Raw genomic sequence first — 19,829 nt, 5'->3', positions numbered from 1 at the left:
TATTAGCACAGAGTTACGGTTGCCCGGTGCTGCCTCATGCCCTTCTAGAATGTAGAGGGCAGCTAAACCTAAACCTCTGAAAACCGGCGCATGAAAAGTTAATGTACACACCACCCCTGCAACACAACCTTAGACTGCAGCCTGAAGCTGATCATCGCCACTGCGAATGGCTCCGCAAGGGTGGTAACAGGTAGACGTGAAGAATAAATAAGAGACTGTGTTGTTGTTTGTGTTGCACTCCAGATGTGAATTCCAGCATTTATCTGCATGCGCTCCAGCTGCTTTCACGGCCTTATAGGTAGCTGTACTGAATGGTGGAGGGATTAGTTGGAGCAGGCTGGCAGAGCTGACAAGAGATGCATGTCAGTCAGTTAAGGCTTTCCCCTGTCCATGTGATGTCTTCAGAGCTGAGAGATCCCCCCTGTTATATGCAGTCTCCTTGCCACATGCCACATCTTCCTCTAGCAGCAGAGAGTGAGGACCATTGCTTCAGAGCCTACCTACATCATATGTGCCTCTACCAGAAGGGGTCGCTAAGGAGCAGCATACAGCCTGCTATTTCAGGACACTCTCTATTTGCTCATGGGATGGCAATAGTTCATTAGACTGCCAGCCCAGCCCAGCGTGCAGCCGTTAGACAGCCCGTGTGCATTCTGAAAAAGGGTCAGCTCTGTTTGGAAAATGTCCTTGCTTTACAGCACATCCCAGTGCAGCCAATGGCTACCATGCAGGAGCAGAGCTGGGTGAATGATGCAAAGCACTCCCCAAGAGTATGGGTTTGAATTTCTTAACCAATTCACTTCAGCCTTACTTATGCTCTTTTGGTGTTTGTGTCTCCTGCTTCTCAGTTTGTGTTATGTGACCCCCCCCACCCCCCCGTTGCGCATCCACAGGAGCCATGAGCCAGCTACAGCTCCCAGCTAAGGGGATTGTCCTTTAGCCTAAGCTGCAAGGGCTCATTCTTTAGCGCTGGAGATGGTGGTGGTGTCAACCCCCAGTGACAGCCCAAGGTGGCTGTTACCTTTGCTTTCTGCAAATATTCACGCCATCGAGTTTTGCTGGCACAAATGTTTGTGGAACACGACTATTAGGGTCGCACATAAGATGAGTCATGGAAATGGAATGTTTCATTTGCAGCTGCTAGAATTCATGCTGGAAGTGCTCGGATGCTCACCCACTCAGGACATGGAATACCATGTGGCTTTTGTGACCAGCCCCTACCAAGCAGCACAAGCATGACTCCTGAGTGCTCATGATTAATGCAAGAACTTAGAGACGATTAATTAATAGAGCAGAAGAAATCGCAATCTGAGCATGAACAGAGAAAAGATGTTATGTTACCCTAGTAGGTTCCATAATGCAAATCATTCACTCGGCCCAAGCTCCAATAATTCAGGGACCAGCTTCACTCCCAGATTGGAGCCCCTGGTTACAGTAAGCCCACATGCAGCAGGGGTTGCAACCCCCTTGCCTCCCTGCCCCAAGTAATCAAAACTAGCTGCTGGAGCAGCCCGAAAAATGGATGGCGCCAAGCAGGGGCGAGACAGGAGAGACACGGATTCAGTGGTAAACTGTTCAGGGCAGGGGCTGCGTCTTGGTCTGTTTGCAGAGTGATTTGCACAATAGGGGTCCCGAGCTGCTTCCATATTGTAAATAGTAGTAATAATAATAATGATTCAGTGCTTCTCTGCCTGGATTTCACAGCTCCCCTCCCTGCAGGGGTAAATCTTCCCACTCCAGTGCAACTCCCCCTGCAGATACACCCCTCATGTCTACAGGTGGGAATCTGGCCCCTAACTGGGCAATAGTATTTTGCTCTTTATTGCTGCATCCCCTTACAGAGCCTTCCTGGGTGAGATTTCGTGCCCTGCTCACAGACACCAGAGGAGACAGCTTCGCCACCTCCCACCTCAGTTTCTAGGCAATGAAAGGTCTTCATGGACAGTCTGCGAGGCTGGATTCCTGCCCAGCTTTTCCAGGGGAGGTAAGTGCGTGCTCCGTCCGGCATAGCAGGTTAACTCGCCTTTGTAGCCACATTCACAGCTCTGCATCCCTTAATGCCCGCTCCCTCCATGCTGTGTGACGATGATGGACCCAGCAGGCAAGTTGCGTCAGTGATATGACGCTTTGGCCCTTACAATGTCTCTGAAGATCCCCATGCTCCCTGTGGTGGTTTTTAAATGTATTCGGCTGATTTGAGCTCCTGGAGCACAGGCAGGCAGTCCCTGGGGGCCTGTACTGTGTCAGCAGGATGTGCATTAAAAACCCATTCAGCTGCCGCTGTGCTGGACGTGTTGTAGAGCCGCCTTGACAAATTGGTATGAAAATGGACCAGACCAGGCACAAAATTGAAAGGCTGGACTTGGTGTAAAGGCCCTGAGATTTGGGTTCAGTTCCGGCAGTGCTACAGATTTCCTGTGTGAGTTTGGGTAAATCACATGATCGCTGTGTCTCAGTTTCCCTGATGGGGATGCTTCCTTTCTCCCACTTTTTGTCTGTCTTGTCTATTTAAACCATTAGCTATTCAGGCCAGGAGCTCACTGTTTGCTGTGTTTATGCACAATGGAGCCCTGATTCTGGCTGAGGCCTCTAGGTTCTTCTCGGACAATACAAATAACAACAACATTCGCAACATTTCCTTCCATTGTAATGGAAGGAAAAAGATGGTTTTACCTGCCAGTCAGAAAAAAAAATTAGATGCCCTGGGCAAAGGTGAATAAAGGTGGCCAGTTTGCTTTATATTATATTTCCGCAGGGTATGAGAGTGTTAGTATATGAATGCATCATTTACTTTAAAGAGCATCCATTGCAGAAGGCAGTTCTGTGATACTAGTGAAGTCCTTGATGAGCCCTGTCCAGAGAATCTCTCAGCTTGTCACTCATAAAACAGGTCTGTCTACTTGGGATGTAAACTGAATTGACCTTACACTAATGCTGCTGTAGCCTCCTACTAGAAGGCCCTTTGCTCCCTGGGGCCGATCCTCAGCTGCTGTCAGATATCACAGCCCCATTGCAGTCAGTGGAGCTATGTCATCACATTCACATGCTGCCCTCTCTTCCACATTCTCCCATAGGCATCTCTGCAGAACATCCTCCCCCCCCACCCCCCGTGACCATCTGGTTCATGGCAAACCCATTGTCCCATCATCACGCCCTCCCACTTCCGATCCCAGTTGCTCCCACCCCACCCTCTTCCCCATCACGGGACCCAGGAACAGGAAAGAATGTTAATACTTAAAAAAGTTTACGGGTTTTACTTTCATTGCCAGCCTGCACAATTCAGAGGGCTGTGGGGCTAGTTTAACCAGCTGTCCTGCTCCTTTATTACAAAGAATGCTGGAGCTGCAGTAAGCTTCTGCAGTTGATCTCAGAGCCTGTCCGCGCTCTAGCAACGGTTTTGGATTTTCCTTGGGTAGGGGAGTTTCCCATTGCTATGCAGCTTTTAACCCCATCCAACCACCATTCTCTCTTTGAGGCTGCAAACTCTTTCAATCCAGGCAGGGGATTCAGGGTTTTTCTTGGTAGCTGAAAATTCCCATGAGATTTTCCTTTTTTTGAATCAAATGTAGTTTCCCAGGATTCTTAATAATAAGATCAAGTAAGTTACTCTTATGAAGCTGCTCTAAACATAAGCTCTGCTGTCCTGGGGCTCTAGGAAGCAGAGACCAGCCCTAGGGCAGTACACTCTGGCTATACCTGCCTGATTCACACTCCACACTGGGGGCTGGCAGCCAGTGATTTCCCTACACCCCCCCTGAATTTCCCCAACCCCCTCCCCCAGTTTTGTGAACTAGTTACATGCCAAACCTGGTGGCTGAACTTTGTGACTTTGTCCTCACCCACAACTATTTCACATTTGGGGACAATATATACCTTCAAGTCAGCGGCACTGCTATGGGTACCCACATGGCCCCACAGTATGCCAACATTTTTATGGCTGACTTAGAACAACGCATCCTTAGCTCTTATCCCCTAACGCCCCTACTCTACTTGCACTACATCGATGACATCTTCATCATCTGGACCCATGGAAAAGAAGCCCTTGAGGAATTCCACCATGATTTCAACAATTTCCATCCCACCATCAACCACAGCCTAGACCAATCCACATAAGCGGTCCATTTCCTTGACACGACTGTGCTAATAAGCGATGATCACATAAACACCACCCTATACCGGAAACCTACTGACTGCTATACTTACCTACATGCCTCCAGCTTCCATCCAGGACACACCACACAATCCATTGTCTACAGCCAAGTCTAAGATACAACCGCATTTGCTCCAATCCCTCAGACAGAGACAAACACCTACAAGATCTCGATCAAGCATTCTTACAACTACAATACCCAGCTGCTGAAGTGAAAAAACAGATTGACAGAACCAGAAGAGTACCCAGAAGTCACCTACGACAAGACAGGCCCAACATAGAAAATAACAGAACACCACTAGCCGTCACTTTCAGCCCCCAAGTAAAACCTCTCCAGTGCATCATCAAAGATCTACAACCTATCCTGAAAGATGATCCCTCACTCTCCCAGATCTTGGGAGACTGGCCAGTCCTCACTTACAGACAGTCCCCCAATCTGAAGCAAATACTCACCAGCAACCACAGACCACACAACAAAAACACTAACCCAGGAACCTATCCTTGCAACAAAGCCCGATGCCAACTCTGTCCACATATCTATTCAAGTGACACCATCATAGGACCTAATCACATCAGCCACGCCATCAGGGGCTCGTTCACCTGCACATCTACCAATGTGATATATGCCATCATGTGCCAGCAATGCTCCTCTGCCATGTACATCAGCCAAACAGGACAGTCTCTACGCAAAATGGACACAAATCTGACATCAGGAATCATAACATTCAAAAACCAGTAGGAGAACACTTCAACCTCTCTGGCCATTCAGTAACTGACTTAAAGGTGGCAATTTTGCAACAGAAAAGTTTCAAAAACAGACTCCAGCTAGAAACTGCTGAACTTGAATTAATATGCAGACTAGATATAATCAATTTAGGCTTAAATAGAGACTGGGAATGGCTGAGCCATTACACACATTGAATCTATTTCCCCATGTTAAGTATCCTCACACCTTCTTGTCAAACTGTCTTAAATGGACTATCTTGATTATCACTACAAAAGTTTTTTTCTCCTGCTGACAATAGCGCATCTTAATTAATTAGCCTCTTAGAGTTGGTTGGGCAACTCCCACCTTTTCATGTTCTCTGTATGTATATATATCTCCTCACTATAAGTTCCAGTCTATGCATCCGATGAAGTGGGCCCACAAAAGCTTATGCTCAAATACATTTGTTAGTCTCTAACGTGACACAAGTTCTCCTATTGTTTTTGCAGATACAGACTAACACGCAGGGCCGGTGCAACCTATTAGGTGACCGAGGTGGTCGCCTAGGGCACTAGGATTTGAGGGGGCGGCATTTTCTTCAGCAGTGACTGGGGCGGCTGAAGATCCGGCCGCCATGGTCGCCACCGGCATTTGGCGGAGGGAGCTGGGGCAGAGGAGCATGGGGAGGGCCACCTGCAGCAAGTAAGGGGGGAGCGGCATGCAGGGGATCTCCCCGCCCGAGCTCACTCCTGTTCTGCCTTCTCCCCAAGCACGCCGTGGATGCTTCACTTCTCCCACCTCCCAGGCTTGCGGCACCAATCAGCTTAGGCACCGCAAGCCTGGAAGGCGGGAGAAGTGAAGGAGCAACGGCGTGCTCGGGGAGGAGGCAGAGCAGGGGTGAGCTGGGGTGGGCAGCTGCCACATGGCTCCCTGGGCCGAGGGGTGGAAGCTTCCATGGCGGGGGTGCCTCAGGCGGAGGAGCTGCTGCACGGCTCCCGGGGGGGGGGGAGCTGCCGAAGGGGGGGCGCCTCAGGGTGGAGGGGGGGAGCTGCCACGAGGGGGGGGGCAGGGAGCCACCGCAGGACTCGGGGACAGGGGAGGGCACAAGGTGGAAGTTTCGCCTAGGGCGCGAAACATTCTTGCACCGGCCCTGCTAATATGGCTGCTACTCTGAAACATGCCAAGTTAGTGACTGTTTGGAAATTTGAATTGAAATTGAAACATTAATACACACTTTAAAAGCATATACAGTGTATGATAAAATACGTGTATCTGAAAGTATAATAGATTTGAAAAGTATGAACATAGACTAGCTTCCTTATACAGCTGTTGTTTTTTATGACAATGTCAGTGCATTCATTTCGGTGATGTTGGCCAACCTAATAATTTCAAATAATGATTTGTAAGCAAAGTCTAAATGAGCTCTCCCTGACAGCTAATGATGAGCTGGGGCTGGGGGCAGGGGCGGCTCTAAAATTTACGTCGCCCCAAGCAGGGCGGCGCGCTCGCCGCCCTTCCCCGATCCCACGGCCGGGGCAGAAGTGTCTGCGGCGGGTGCGCTGGTTCCGCGGCTCCGGTGGAGCATCCGCAGGCACGCCTGCGGGAGCTCCGTCCGAGCCGCGGGACCAGCGCACCCACCGCAGTCATGCCTGCGGGAGCTCAAGCGGAGCCGCGGGAAGAGGGGACCCTCCGCAGTCATGCCTGCGGCAGGTCTGCTCGTCCCGCGGCTCCGGTGGAGCTCCCGCAGGCATGACTGCAGAAGGTCCGCCAGAGCCAAATGCCGCCCTGCCGGGACAATGCTGCCCCACGCGTCTGCTTGGTGCGCTGGGGTCTGGAGCCGGCCCTGGCTGGGGGGAAGGCTTCAGGACCAAATTGTATTTACATTCACACCTAATCTATCTAGGTATCCAGCAAACAGAGCTGTGTTGCCCAAGTGATAGATTTTGGCTGGGGTTGGGTTACAAGTCACTTTAATGCGGGATGGAGGTGGGGGTGGGAATGAAATGTTGTTGTTCTTATTGTATGAGTAAAGAGCAGTAGAACTGTACTTAGCCTGTGCTGATTGAGGGCACCAAGAGAGAGGGTGAAGACCTGCCCCTCTCCACTGTTAGGCTACATAGATAGTCTTTTGTTCTGTTAAGTGACCACTGCGGCTTAAGTCACTGATAATCAGGTCTAAGTGCTTAGTCCTGGTGTGGGGACAGTGTTCCTGTGGGTACAGTTTTTGTGTAAGAGACAGCCCAGACTGCACTAGCAGCGAGGTTTCCCCACTGAGAGCTCAGCTGAAATCACTGAGAGCTGGGTGAAACCTCAAGAAACCAACTTGCAGAGGTCACAGTGGCAGGTGGCAGCAGAAGGTGACTGTGCAGGGCCATTGGCAACAGAGTGGTGGAGTGACCGGTGGCACAACGAACAGCCGTAGCCAGAGCGAACAGTGAGCATCTGGAGGAATGAGCAAGGTGCCTCCTTGCCCCCTACCTGGGAGGTGTACTCATGTGAAAGCACCTCTGAACCCTGAGTCTCCACTGACCAAGGACAACACTGGTGAGTGGAGTGCGGTGGAGGGAAAAGTGAGGGGCATGTTAAATAAACATTTGTTTGTTGGACTATATTTTAGTGACTTTGCTCCAGAATGCTAGATTTGTGACTGGGAATGGAAACTTATATAAATATGTTTCCCAGTAGGCCAAGATTTTTAAAATGCATTATTTGCCAAGGTTGTTATCTCACATTGTTGCTATCTTGAGAGGTCATTATGTTGGGGAGTTTCTGTACTAAACATTTTTATTATTATAATTAATTTTTACATAAGAACGGTCATACTGGGTCAGACCAATGGTCCATATAGCCCAGTATCCTGTCTTACAACAGTGGTCAAGGCCAAGTGCTTCAGAGGGAATGAACAGAACAGGTAATCATCAAGTGATCCATCCCCTATTGCCCATTCCCAGCTTCTGGCAACAGGCTAGGGACACTCAGAGCATGGTGTTGCATCCCTCCCCATCCTGGCTAATAGCCACTGATGGACCTACTCTCCAGGAATTTATCTAGTTCTTTTTTTAATCCTGTTATAATTTTGGTCTTCACAGCATCCCCTGGCAAAGAGTTCCACGGGTTGACTTTATGTTGTGTGAAGAAGTACTTCCTTTTGTTTTTTTAAAACCTACTGCCTATTAATTTCATTGGGTGACTGCTAGTTCTTGTGCTATGTGAAGGATTAAATAACATTTCCTTATTCACTTTCTTCACACTAGTCAAGATTTTATAGACCTCTATCATATCCCCCCTTAGTCGTCTCTTTTCTAAGCTGAAAATTCCCAGTCATTTTAATTTCTCCTCTTGTTTCATACCCCTAATCATTTTAGCTGCCCATCTCTGTCTCTTTTCCATTTCCAATATAGCTTTTTAGGGATGGGGTGACCAGATCTGCACACAGTATTCAAGGTGTACACGTACCATGGATTTATATAGAGGCAATATGATATTTTCTGTCTTATTATCTATCCCTTTCCTAAAAAAGCAAAGGTTTCAGAGTAGCAGCCGTGTTAGTCTGTATCTGCAAAAAGAACAGGAGTACTTGTAGCACCTTAGAGACTAACAAATTTATTTGAGCATAAGCTTTCATGGGCTACATCCGATGAAGTGGGCTGGAGTCCACAAAAGCTTTTGCTCAAATAAATTTGTTAGTCTCCAAGTACTCCTCGTTCTTTTTAAAAAAGCAAACAGAATGTTGGGAATCATTGACTGCCGCTGCACATTGAGTGGATGTTTTCAGAGAACTATCCACAATGACTGCAAGATCTTTCTTGAGTGTTAACAGACTCCTTCATTTTGTATGTATAGTTGATTGTTTTCCAATGTGCATTACTTTGCATTTATCAACATTGAATTTCATCTGCCATTTTGTTGCCCAGTCATCCAGTTTTGTGAGATCCCTTTGTAGCTCTTCGCAGTCTGCCTGGGACTTAACTATCTTGAATAGTTTTGTATCATCTGCCGATTTTGCCACCTCACTGTTTACCCATTTTTCCAGATCGTTTATGAGTATGTTGAACAGTAATGGTCCCAATAGCGACCCCTCAGGGATACCACTATTTATCTCTCTCCAGTCTGAAAACTGATCATTTATTCCTACCCTTTGTTTCTCATCTTTTAACCAGTTACTGATCCATGAGAGGACTTCCCTCTTATCCCATGATGGCTTACTTTTCAAAAGGCAATTTAAATTAAATACATTTTAAAAATATATATATATATATTTTAGAAATCTAGACCTGTTGTGTGTTTTGGTGTAACTTGCATTATCCTTATGTTAAATTTGCATTATCCTAACAAAACATTTACTTTATTCATATCTCTTTTATATATCTCATTGGTCCTGAACCCCCCCCCCCCCCCGTAAATTCGAACACCCCCCCTAATTTCAATACCTGGGGAAACCACTGCTGGCAGCAGGGCTGATGCAGAACCTATTCACCAGTTCTACATGGGCTGGGGAAGCCAGTTGTGCAGGGGGTATTCTCAAGGGCTGGCTTCCACATACGTTAAACTCCCTTTATGCTGCCAGAGTGGCTTAAAAGGGCCCCAGGATAACTGAGAAGCGCAGGCCCTCTGGTTTCTATTCTCTCTTCTCAACACTTTGTCCCCAGAACTCCTGCTCTCGTACCAAGAATCTTTCCCAGGGCTGCAGCTGCACTGCTGCTTCCCTTTGTGGTGACCCAAAAGGAGAATTCTTCCTTAACATTAACTCTTTTGCAGGCTATTGGTGCATTCCTCCTCCCCCCTCCCTCCACACTGTCATGACTCAAGTATTTTATATGTGTCCCCTGATCCTGCCACAGGAGATGAAATGTCTTTATAATGGGATGCTGGGGGGGACCCCTCTGTCTGCCTTCCCATTTCTGTATAGCTATTTTCACCCCTGGATGGCAGAGCACTCTGACAGCTGCATTACACTGACAATTAACTAACTAAGGTGGCTGGAAGGGAGGTGAGGGTCATTACCCCTGATTTACAGGTGGGGAAACTGAGGCACAGAGCACTATCACTTGCCCAAGCTTACATGGCAAGTCAGTGGCAGAGCTGGGACTAGAACTTGGAGGCCAGATTCAGATTCACCCTGGGGGAGCAAGTTTGACTCCCTTCAGCTGCTTCAGTGGAGGGGGGGCAGGTGGGATTCACCCGATGGGAGCCCAGGTGAGATATTGGCACAGTACATCTTCCCTCCATCTGGCCTGGCCTTGGCTGCTCTGGGGTTAGCCTCTTTATAGACTTGTGGCTGATTTTGGACTCCTCAGCAGGGTAACGGTGCATCCCTGCATCTCTGCATCCTTACTCCTCATTGACTTTCTGCAGCCGAGGACCCATTACTGTGCACTGAATCTGGCTCCAGGGGTAAAGCAGGCTCCCCAGCTTCTGCTCTGACCATACACACAATATTCGCTTCCCTTGTGGATTGCTGCTGGAACTGATTGTCCCACAGCAGTCGTACACGGCTTGACAAATCCCCAGATTACTTGATCCTGGATGTTTGTACCCTGACGTTGTTTTGGGGTGTAATGACGCTGCAGCTTCATGGCTCAGAACTATCGGTGTTGTCATATGATGCCAAAATTCATGGATTCCAGACCTCCTAGGGTGGTCAAAATTTGAGGTGCTCAGCATGCTGGTGAGCATTGCCTATGGGCCTCAGTAGAATTATTTTGTCCTACAGGAAAAAATGCTGAGTTTAGTCACCCTGGTGCCTCCCCTCATTCCGAAATAAGGTATTTGAGCCCCTGCTCCATTAAAATCACACCACTGTAGGAACGGCAGGTGTGATCCAGAGATAAGGTGCAGGCTGGGGCACAAAGACAGAGCACAGGTTCTGTACAGTTGCTACTTCCTGTAACACCTCGGCATTCCATGGATGTTTGCTGCTTGGACTTTGCTCCCAACGCCTCCACACTGGGGTTTTGAGTTCTTGATCTAATCATTCCACAGAAGGTCTGTTGGCAGCACCAACCTCGCTGTATGTGTGCGGGGGTGGGGGTGTGCTCACGTAATGTGGCAGGAAGGGTCATGGCAAGTGTTAGCACTGTGGGAAAGTGAGAGCAGCAATAACCACTCCTGTGCACCACGTAGCATCTGGGGATCTCAGAGCACCAAACAAACAGCAAGTGAGCCTCACAGCACCCCGTAGGGCAGGTCACTACTACCACCCCCATTTTATAGCAAAGGAAAGGGCCAGATGGTGGCATTTATCCACTGCCCTGTGCTGGAGGTGGTGCTGACCCACCCCTCCCCAGGGAGAGCTCAGGGAGGTACAATCCATTCCTGAGCTCCCTGGCATGCAGGGGGGACACATGCACTGCACCAGCCCTTAAGAATGCAGCCTGCCCCACACCATGGACTGGTGCAAAGGGGGACAGGGCCATGGCCCTGCATGGTGGGTTCCGGGGGAGAAGTCTCCTTGCACTCTCCTGCCCATCCTGTGCAGGGGCCGGGGAAACTGATCCCTAAATGACTTGCCCGTGGTCACATCGCAAGTCAGTGGTGGAGTTGGGAATGGAACCCAGCAGCTGTCTCCCTGCCCCTTGCTCTAACCATATCACCATGGGTGGCGCGGGACTCCTCCATCTGGGGAGGCTGTGGCCCCGCCTACCCCTTCCCCGGAGGTCTCCCCCCTCCACCTGCCTCTTGCACCTCTTCCCCGGAGGCCCCTGCCCCACCTGCCTGCCTGCTGACTGGCCAGCTGGCCTGCCCTTCACCACTTGCACGTGCCTCTTCATCCCCACCCCTGAGGCCCCCATGCTGGCAGAGTGGGGACGGGAAAGGGTAGGGCCTCTGGGGGAAAAGAACAAGCGGGAGCGGGGCCTTGGGGTGGGCTGTGGGTTGGGCCACAGCCCAGGCACCCTTTCAGTGGCAGGCTGGCTATTTAGGGAGGCTTAGCCTGCCCTGGCCTCTTACACCTGCCGCCCACGCATATGACCTCTCTTGGCCTAAGAGAGGATGAGATGCTGAAGTCTCCAAGTAGGGGAGAGGAAATACTGAGTCTCCTCTATGCCACTGGAAAGCATGGCAGTTAGGCTGAAGAAGAGAACAGCCCATGAGAAGTTGGGAGGGGTTCCCCTTCCTGTTGTTCAATAGCATTTATATTAGACGAATACAAGGAATCTCTGATAGCTCTAAGATCTCCCGCTCCCCATTGCAGGAGGTGGAGCTGGGGAAATTGGCACTAGTTTCCTCTGACCCAATACAAAGAAATAGAAACTATAAACTTGGAGGCAAGAGACAACCTGATGAAAGGGGAACAATGTTTGCCCAGACATAATGAGAGGGAAGTGATCCCTGGCTTCGCTGTGACACAAATATCCCTGGGTGCTGGCCTGCACTTATGCAAGCAGATGCACACATGACATTAACCCATTCAGCGCTGCACCACATGCAGCTACCAATGCTGCTCGGAAGTGGTTTACAGGAAGAGGGTTTTGTGTGACATGGGATAAGTGGATGAATGGGGCAGTTGCACTTTCCAAGGGCATGAGCCACAACAAAGCTGTAGCAAGGAATATGGACACAGTAAAGGTCTCCCGTGTATCCTGATAGTCAGGACTACCCAGGTGTTATTTTGGTGCAAGCTAAAATGGTAATTCTTCACATTTACAATCCTTAAAACCCTTGAAAACACAAATCACTCCATACAGCACCTTTGTGAGCCAGGTTGGTGGTATTATTCCTATTTTACAGATGGAGAAACTGAGAAGGAAAGTTGAAATGATTTGGCCAGTGCCCCAGAGGAAGTGAGTGTCAGCAGAGGGCATAGACATTCCTAGCTCCCAGTCCTGTGCTCAGAACACTAGTCCATGGATCTCCCTCGCAGCCTAATGCGAGTCCAGTTAAAATGTATTCAAGTACAACAGTGATGGGCCCAGTGTAGTTCACTAGTTAGAGAGAAGGCAGTCCTAGTGCAATTAATATGTTACACGTGTACTAAAGGACAGCGTGACACTGCTATAATACAGTGCTTCTCTTCTGCTGTGTGTGTGAGGGGTGCAGCTAACCCAAGTGTTTGGGGTGCTTTTATTTTCTTGAAAGCATAATTTGTCAGTGCCAACGAAGCACAGGGCAGCGAACGCTGTCAAGCCTATTGGCTGTTGACAAGCCGTGTAAAAAATGCTCAGTATTCAAATACACTTATCACAATAACTTAAAGATGGGAGGATGTGCAGGACTCGGCGGGCTGGTAATGGGACTCAGTCTTTCATTGCCACAAGCTCAAGTCTAGTCCCGGGCAGGCCAGCAGTTTCCATTGGACAGTTGTTCATTGGACCAGTGTGAAATGAGCCTAGTTGTCTCTTTCTAACTCCTAGTGGACCAGTCTTCGCAGCTGGTGCTAATTGGCCCATTTGCCAATAGTCTCAGTCAAGTGGCCAAAGGTCAACCTTTCAGTCAGCCTGACGTCACCCCATATATGTAATTATCAGGGAGGAGTACCAAGCTCCCAGACCCCCAATCCTTGCTAGTGGGGGGGAGTTCACTCATCTCACCCTCTCCCTTTAAAACAGGCCCCAGCTCCATAGTAGGACTCTCCAGGCCACTCAAAATGGCTGCCAGCATCTGTCCCTGGTTGAGAACTTCACCAGGAGAGTCTCCTAGAGTGGTAAGTGTTGTGAGGCGTGATGGGTACCAGTTACCATGCCATGCATGTTCCTAGCACCGGTATTTCCTTTCAAACATGAGGGAGGGAGGGGATAAGAGAGCAGGGTTGTGTTGCCTGTCCCAGAAAGCACGACCCCCTGGTTTTGTTAATTGGTAGCTCCTGTGACTGTTCATTGGGCAGTGAGGATGAAACCTCCTCCAAACCTGGTGGCCATGGGGTCATTGTCTGCATCAGATTCCTGCAAGCAAACTGTGTAACCTTAGAATGTTCCAGAGCTCAGACGTTAGGTAAGAGCTTTCTCCTTCCCTGGCAATAGCTCTTGGTTAATTTGACAGCTACCATGTGCCACATAATTACATACCCTTGCATGATAATGGGAAAACTATGTAGCTCCTGCAAGTACTCTAAGTACCAGATGCTGTAGCTTTGACCCAACCTTCAGGGAAATATAATAAAGAGCTTGCGAAAGAGGAGCTAATTAGAGACTCTTGCTTACATCTCCGTCAGGAGAAAGATGACTTGAAACCCCTCCCATCCCTTTTCCACCCAACACTAGCACTGCAAATCAGAGGATGAGAGAGGCTTTGACTACATGTGATGTATAATGGCTTATCCACTGCCATGCCTGTGGGGGTGCAGCAGGGTGTGAGCATACAGGACCTGCCCACCTGATCAGTGTGCAATTGTGTGAGTAACCTGGTTGAAGGAGGAGCTGAAGGTGATGATGAGTAAATAAAAGAACAACCAAATTGAGAATGGTAAGAGCCATCTGCAGCCTGACAAACAGCAATATCTTTCTAAATGGTTGATGTCCCCAGGAGCTCCGTGTATTTACAGGCGTGGAGTTGAGGGTTCCATTCAGACACACATACACATCCTCCTCAATTTTCAGAGTGTTAGTCTGTATCAGCCAAAAGAAAGAGGAGTCCTTGTGGCACCTTAGAGACTAACAAATGTATTTGGGCATAAGCTTTCGTGGGCTAAAACCCACTTCAGTGTGGCATGGTCGAGTGCTGCAATGAATTGCTAGGCAGCTGAGAACGGCATCTTGTGCAAAGAGTTCCATTTTCTTTGCCTTGCTCTGGTGAATAAAGAAGGGGACTGGAGAGCAGGGCCGGCTCCAGGCGCCAGCTAAGGAAGGAGGTGCTTGGGGCGGCCAATACAAAGGTGTGGCACTCCGTCCACTATTGGGGTGGCCCGTCCGGGTCTTCGGCGGTAATTTGGTGGTGGGTCCCTCAGTCCCTCTCTTCCTCTTTAAGCTGCTGCCGAAGTGCCGCCGAAGAGGAAGAGAAGGAGTGAAGGACCCGCCGCCGAACTGCCGCTGAAGAATGGAGCGGCATGATTGAGCTGCCGCCGAAGTGGGGCCAATCGGCTTTTTTTTTTTTTTGCCGCTTGGGGCGGCAGAAAATCTGGGGCCAAACACTTAAAATGGCAACACCTTATTCTGAAGGTTGTAGATGGGGTTTTGCTGCCCACTGAGTCCATGGTTTAGGATTATGTGGTAGATCATGGAGTAGATATAAATGGGATCCTCCTGGATTTCATCAGCTCTTATTCATCCTTAGTCTCTTATTCTGATGTGCCTCAGTACCTCAAGGAGTAGATGGATTATCCCTTATTTGTAGCCCTGATGGTACAAAGAACTCTAACCGGTGATTTACGGATATGTTTCTGTGGCTTTCACTTTCTAGGCCAAGCTGCCTTAGAAGTGACTTTCTTGATCACATTTGTAGTAAGAGTTGCGTTGCTGGGGAGATCTGATGATGCATTCAGTCTAAACCAACATGGCTAAATACCCTGCTGATATAGATTGGTGCAGATCCAGTGAGGTTAATGGAGCTGAAATGGTCTACACCAGCAGAGAATCAGGTACAGTAACTCCTCACTTAAAGTCGTCCCGGTTAACGTTGTTTCGTTGTTACATTGCTGATCAGTTAGAGAATGTGCTCATTTAAAGTTGTGCGATGGTCCCTTCTAACGTCGTTTGGCAGCCGCCTGCTTTGTCCACTGCTTGCAGGAAAAGCAACCCGTTGCAGCTAGCTGGTGGGGGCTTGGAACCAGGGTGGACCAGCAGCCCCCATATCAGCTCCCTGCTCTCCTAAGTTCCTGGTATAGTAGCTGCCCAGCAGACTAGCAATTGCAGCTGTCCCTCCCTCCACTGCCATGTGCTGCTCCTGCTCTCTGCCTTGGATCTGCTCCCCGAGACTCCTGCTTGCTGTGGCAGGGAGGGAAGGACTAATGGCAGGGTGTCCCCCTCCCCCTGCTCCTGCACCCCACTTACCCCATCTTACATAGAGCAGGGGGGACACAGCAGGGCTCAGGATGGAGGGAGCTTGCAGCAGCTGGTCTCAGCAAGCTGATGTAATTAACAAGGCAGTGTACTTAAAGTGGAAATGAGCATATCTCTCTCTCTAACATACCCCCTCCCTCCATTCCTGCTGCCTTGTGTAGAGAGAGAGTTAACCCTTGAGGGCTCAGCCAACTGCTAGTTCATCATTTAGCAGTAAGGGAAATATCCCACCCTCTGACTCCTCCACCTCAGCCAAGCTTCACAATCATCATCACTGTGTACCAGTATTAAATTATTTATTTAAAACTTATACTGTGTGTGTGTGTGTGTGTGTGTGTGTGTGTGTGTGTGAAAAACATTTCCCTGGAACCTAACCCCCTCATTTACATTAATTCTTAAGGGGAAATTGGATTTGCTTAACATTGTTTCGCTTAAAGTCGCATTTTTCAGGAACATAACTACGATGTTAAGTGAGGAGTTACTGTACCACCTGTTAAATTCTAGTCCATTAATTCTTATTTCTCAGTGCTGGATTGTTGCCTCTTGCTCTGGGAGGATTCATGTTAGCCACCTACTCTGTTGTACCTATGGCAGGAATGTGTTTCTCCTAATTCCACAGGAAGCCTCTGCGCAGACAATGCTTTAGGTGCTTAATTCTTCTGTATACACTGAGCCTTGCTCTGACTTCACCTCTCCACTGCTGTAAATAAACTCTGTGGGTTGATCTGGGCAGTGGTGTGGTCACACCTCATTATACAGGGTTCCAAGCAAAAGAAATCTTGCCGATGCCCAAGCAAGCTGGGGCAAGTGCTTGGTACCTGGAAATAGGTGACAATACTGGGAGTCCAGTAAAGGACTGCCCCTCCCTCAGTACACCAGTGTTACGATGAAGACAAGTGTCATAGGTTTATTCCCCACTTTGAACTTTAGCGTCCACCAGATGGGGACCTGCATGGACTCCTCTAAACTAAAATCCTAGTTTAGATCTGGTACGCTGCCACCAACCAAAAATATAGTGTTTTGGTACACTTTCTATTCCTCCCAAACCTTCCCTGGGAACACAGATCCAAACTCCTTGAATCTAAACACAAAGGGAAATAATCCATTTCCCCCACCTTCTTCCCCCTCCCTTCCCTTAGTCCTGGGGAGAGATACCTTGATTCAAACTCCTTGAATCAAACAAAGAGGGATTCACTTTTCCCCCTCCCCTTCCCCTGAAAATCCAAACAAGGGAAGAAATCAATCAAGTTTTAAAAAGAAAAGATTTTATTAAAAGAAAGAAAGTAAGTACATTATCTTTGTAATACCAGGATGGAAAAAATTACAGGGTCTAACTTATAAAAACTGGAGAGACTTCTCCTCCCTCCTCCTCAGAATAATCAAAGTAACAGCAACAGAAATAAAGATATTTCTCCAGCAAACACACAATTGCAAATGCAGAAATTAAATTATAAGACTAATTTGCCTTTCTAATACTCACTATACTGAATAGAAGAAAATACTTCAGGAAACTTTGGAGAACTTGAAGAATATGTCTGGCCTCTCTTAGATCCAAAAAGAGAACGGCAAATCAAACAAAGGACACAGACAAAGCCTACCCTCCACAGAGATTTGAAATTATCTTGTCCCTTGATTGGTCCTCTGGTCAGGTGTTCCTCAGGTTACTGAGCTTGTTAACCCTTTACAGGTAAAAGAGACTTTCACCCTTAACTATCTGTTTATGACAACAAGTAATCCCTTAATTCCTGACCAACTTAATCCCTTCACAGATAATCTGAGGTGCTCAGTTACAACTGTGATGTGGGTGGTTATAAGAACCTAGGTCAGCCTGGCTTACTGTGCTTGTCTCCAGAGCAGCTGGTGGCCTTTGGAACCGAGCTTCAGGTCGCTCCATTAGAAAAGGACACTTCCCTGAGGGGCCCATTTAGTCCTTCAACAATGAAGATGGAAGGGTTAAAAGTGGCACCAATGAAAGAGATGAGCAGACACTCTGAACAAGATAGGCATTGGCCTTGAAGGCTATTGCAGCTGTATGGGGGAGGAGGGGAGTTCACTAAAGAAGTTATTCCTGGGATTCAAGGATTCTGCTATCAAGAGTCTAGTTTCTGGAGTCTGTATTTAGAAGGGGAGACACTGAAAACAGTTTGTGGATAATGTTATACTAACCAGTTGTACCTCCTATGGAGGAGATGACAATAGCTATGCCTGAGGAAGGAGGCGAATGGGTGAGACGTACTTTCCACAATGTAGCTAAAGACATCAACTTAATTTGGCCCAGACAGACTGCAAATAATCCCTGTTAAGAGGTCAGAATTTGGACTTGGGAGTTTAGATCAACGTATTGCTGAACTTTACTAGACAGCAGGATTTCTCATGTCCTGGTTCAATCCTGCAAGGTGCTGAGGACTCTGGCCCCAGTCAGCAAAGCACTTAAGCACATGCTTAACTTTAAACATGGGAGTAGTCCAATTGACTTGAATGAGATTGCTCATGTGCGTAACGTAAGCATATGCTTTGCTGGAGCCCCTACTGTAGATCAATCTCTTCCCTCTGAACGGGCTCTGGCTGGTAACCTATCCCTCTGGGCTTCTGGCATCCGTGTGCCAATGCAAAAGGCTCTCTTGTCAAGTAGGAACATAGTCAACCAAATGCATGGCACTGCAGCGACGAAAGGAAACAGGTGGGTGACGCTCATGATTTACTTTTATGATTTACATTTAACCATACTCCCCCACCCCCACCCCTCACACAGACACACAGTCATTGGAAAAACAGCATTGTTCAGAGTTTCTGAACTGATGTCGCGGTCCTCTGAGAGTATTTGACGCCATGTATATGAGTCGATGCAGATGCAGCAAAATGACTGGGTGAGATTTTCAAAGACAGCCAAGTGATTTGGCACAATGGAGTGTCAATGGATTTCTGCTTTTGAGTTGCTTAGGCATTCTTGAAAATCCCACCCATCTTCGGGTTTTTGACCGGGGAATATTTCCAAGATTTCTTCATATTAAGGGGCTACTAAATGAAGAGCCTGGAGGAGAGAACATTTCACTGTATGTTCTCCTTGTTAAAACGACTTGCATGATTTTCCTTGCAGATTAATTCAGGTGGAAGCCTGCATCTGAGGTTAGTCTATTCATCACACACATTGGCAAAAGATCTAGAACAGAGGTTCTCAAATTGTTGGTCAGGACCCCATTTTAATGGGGTTGCCAAGGCTGCTGTTGGCCCTGGGCCCCAGCAAGTCTGAAGCCTCAGCCCAAGCCCCATCACCCAGGGCTAAGGTTACATGCCCCCGTCCCAGGGCAGAAGCCCTTGGGCTTCAGCTTTGCCCCCTGCCCCACCCATCGGTCCCTGCTCCTGGGGTTGTGTAGTAATTTTTGTTGTCAGAAACAGGTCACGAGGCAATGAAGTTTGAGAACTGCTGATCTAGAAGATTTTAATGGGAAGTAGCTGCCAACAGGAGGTTTAGGTGGCAGAGAACCGCTCCAGTGGAGGGGGAATCACAAAATGTGGACCTTGTCTAACAATGTTAATAACTACTGATCTCTTGGGCTAGTTTCTAGGAACAGAGAAGAGACTCAAATAATGCAGATGTGCAGTCCCAGCTCTAAAGAACCCCAAGGAATACTTCAGTCTCTGGGTACTGCCATTTCTTCTCCAGCACGCCAGGATGAGGAACTGAGTTGGACAAAGCAGAGCCATTAGTTCTGCAGACTTCTTCTGAGTTGCTGGCCTGTACACAGTTGTATTTGATAACTGCATGCCCATGAATGATCACCTTTTTAAAACTAAAGGCGACCTGTAAAGGTGTGTGGTGGGAATTCACTTGTTTTGTTTTGTTTTTTCTTATAAAGATTTTAATACCTTCCGTCAAAAAGAGTGGGTGGGGGAGCGGAGAAAGTTGGGGAAGTTTCTGCTTGTATGATAAAGTGGAAATCTGGTCTATTCTGCCATGGAAGACTCTGGCAATTGGAGACATAGTGTAGTTGTAACATCACAAGAGATGAGAGTGAAAGCTAAGCTAATGAGAAGTAATGTT

General features: G+C 48.2%; 1 long non-coding RNA gene across 1 annotated transcript; it reads left to right on the top strand.

The window, feature by feature from the left end:
* Nucleotides 1-13,369: 13,369 nt before the first annotated feature.
* On the top strand, nucleotides 13,370-19,555 carry LOC120402808. The gene is made up of 4 exons (XR_005597295.1): nucleotides 13,370-13,497; nucleotides 14,054-14,255; nucleotides 15,189-15,366; nucleotides 19,347-19,555. It is a non-coding gene; the product is annotated as an uncharacterized LOC120402808 (long non-coding RNA).
* The last annotated feature ends 274 nt before the right edge of the window (nucleotides 19,556-19,829 follow it).

Source organism: Mauremys reevesii, linkage group 4, assembly GCF_016161935.1.
Source record: "Mauremys reevesii isolate NIE-2019 linkage group 4, ASM1616193v1, whole genome shotgun sequence".
NCBI lineage: Eukaryota > Metazoa > Chordata > Testudines > Geoemydidae > Mauremys > Mauremys reevesii.
The sequence above is the reverse complement of the archived record's forward strand: the minus strand, read 5'-3'. Positions and strand labels throughout refer to the sequence as shown.